At 41.5% G+C, this 2,802-nt stretch overlaps 1 pseudogene; it reads right to left on the reverse strand.

The window, feature by feature from the left end:
- Positions 1 to 432: 432 nt before the first annotated feature.
- Positions 433 to 1,091, reverse strand: LOC114494969 (annotated as a pseudogene).
- Positions 1,092 to 2,802: the final 1,711 nt, after the last annotated feature.

Here is a 2,802-nt window from a genome sequence, read left to right on the forward strand (position 1 = left end):
CATCACATGTTGAACATGGCAAAGTCACAAAATAGAAGGTACCTATAACCTCAGTCACTGTCTACAGAATAGCCAAAGAAAAGAATCATCTGATCAGAAATGCTTACAATGTGCTGTTATACAAAAAAAAATTTAAAGCTCTATAGTGATCATAGTATAGTTTTCTGTTTATCATAACAACTAGTGTTAACTAGGCAATGTCTTTAAAATATACAATCCTGAAGAACATTTCCATAAAAAAATTGAACATTACATTTTGAAAAGGGCAAATTTGCTCTGCTTCCCCTATTTCCTACCCCCACTCCAAATTTAAATAGGTTAAAAATTTATGTCATTATTATTTATGAAAGTAGATCATGTTCTTCTCCCTAAATAAAATTTTATAAATTCATGATGTACAATATATTTTTATAATAACCCCATGATTTGGGATTCGGGTACTTCTCAGCTGGTGCAGAAATGTGAGCAGAGATTGTTTGGGAGCTTAGCAAACAATGCAATTCAATAGAGAGAGTCACAAGTATAAACTACTTTCTAATTTATTGACCTTTCTTAGAGGATTGCTACAGGAGGAGAAGGCGCCCTGCAATTTGGACTCTGACAACCTCCCAGGCACAGGAGCTGAATTTCTTTTCTTTCAGGTAGTTACGGATCCTTTGGACGTATTTCCAGAAAGGAGATCCTAAATAGGGTCAGATTTTCACCAGACTTTCTTTTTCTGTCTGACCCAGGCATTCTAGGCTGTGATGAACGCTGGAGAGCAGATGGTAAGAGGATGGTGCGGTTCCACACCGCAAGGTTGTGTTCTGTCGTGAAGAGTTCGAAGATCTTCTGGAGCATCAGATGGTGGAAACAGCTGCGTTGAGTCCTGTGCGTTTGGGCGATAGTCCCTCTTTTCCAAGGAAATTTGAAGTCAGGTCGTTTCTGTCATTCAGTCAGGACTGAGGCGGGATAGTGTTCAACTGTCTCAAAAGAGCGTAGATTTCGTGGTTGTCTGGGCTGTGGATCGAAAGCAGTTCCCCGCCAAGAGGGCAAGCAGGGATGGAGCAGAGCATCAGTCCCGCCGCCAGGCACAGGTAGATCTAGGCCATTGAGAATTCCAGGGTTTGGGGAAAGGCCGCCAAAGGGCAACAGGGGCAACAGCGCCAAGTCTCCCTCTTGGTTCCCTGAAAGCGCGGTTCTCCAACTGGCCACACGAGGGCGTGCAGGTGGCTTTTTGAGACTCAGGTTTGGAAAAGGCAGCCTCTGTTTTCAGTCTGCTGGGTCGCGGCGCAGAAGCCACGTGCCCTTACCGAGCAACTCTGCCGCTTTAATAGTCACCAAAAACTCTTCCGTTGGGGGGGGGGGGGGCGGATAGCTGAAGGCCGAGCCCTGTCTGGGCCTCACCAGAGACCTTTCTCTTAGGTACCTGCCACAGAACCTCGCCTTTTCTGCACTTTCCCCCGAGTTTTGCGCTTTACTCTCGCACTGAAATTGCCGAGGCCATTTTTACAAATCCCTCTGGTTACAGACTCGAGGGTGAGAGTAGGACAGTGGTCGTGTTTACAGATTCCGGATCGGTTCCGCCCCAGTGCAGACTGGCTCAGAGACTGGAATGCAGAAATACTGGGGCGCGACCGCACCGGGTTGGGGACGCTGTGGAGCGAGTGGGGCGCGGCCAGCGCGGGGAGGGATCTCAGCAAAGGTGTGTGTGCAGGCTTTGTGACTTTATAGGGGTTTTTCACGGTTGCAGCGCTACAGACCAGTCAAGTATGGAAAAACTGGGAAGTGGGAACATTAAAACAGCATTTTCTCCCACTTTTCAAAATACTGAAATATTTTACTACTAAATATAAATATCAAATGTAAAATTTTAAAATGTTTTAACATGAAAACATTTTATTAAACACTTTAAAATATTTAAATATTTAAGATTAAATAAATATCAATGTAAACATTTACAATTTTTAATTTTTAACATTCAGACTGTTAAAACAGCATAGATTGAATTTCAACTTTTATAAACTGTATTTTATTTATACCAAAACGGGAATTAAAGGCAATATTACTCTCTTGGTTTCAAGGAAGCGAACACATTAGTAATTTCAAGATTACAGGTGTTCAATGGAGAGCATTGCCATGTCGTACACTTTGTCATGACTTCTTGACAATTTTGAATAATTTTTCTGTAACTTCACATTACTGAAATGTCTTCACAGAACCCCACCCTGACTATATTATAAAAAATAAAAATTAGTGTTGTATGCAAGCAGTTGAGGACATTTAGCAGGTCAGAGCTTTTAAATTTCTTGGGTTAGAATTTTGTAGACTTGTTTCTTAAACAAGAAACAAAGAAACAAGCAAAATATAACCAAAAACACTGAAATAGAGAACAGGCTGACAGTGTCCAGACTGAGAGGGAAGGGAATTTCAGGGGAATTTCAAGGGAAAAGGGGAAGGGTTTACAGGAACAAGTATAAAGGACACATGGACGAAAACTAGGGGCAGGTGGAAATGGGAGGGAGGAGGGGAGAGCTGGGTGGGTGGGCTGGGATGGAAGTAAAAGACAGAAAATTGTACTTGAACAACAAAAGAAAATTTTTAAAAAATTTATAGACTGATGGAATTAGCCAAAATTATTTTTTGCATGGTGCCCTCCTTTTGTAAGCCTCTCAGAGACTTGCAAGTGGAAGGTCATTTTGATACTTTGTTCATCATGGATGTTTTGGCATTAATTTTCATTTTTTACTAATGCATGAAAGTATTATTCATCTTGAGTATGGAAATTCAATGCCTTCTTGAATTCCATGCTTGAGAGAATTC

Source organism: Phyllostomus discolor, chromosome 3, assembly GCF_004126475.2.
Source record: "Phyllostomus discolor isolate MPI-MPIP mPhyDis1 chromosome 3, mPhyDis1.pri.v3, whole genome shotgun sequence".
Lineage (NCBI taxonomy): Eukaryota > Metazoa > Chordata > Mammalia > Chiroptera > Phyllostomidae > Phyllostomus > Phyllostomus discolor.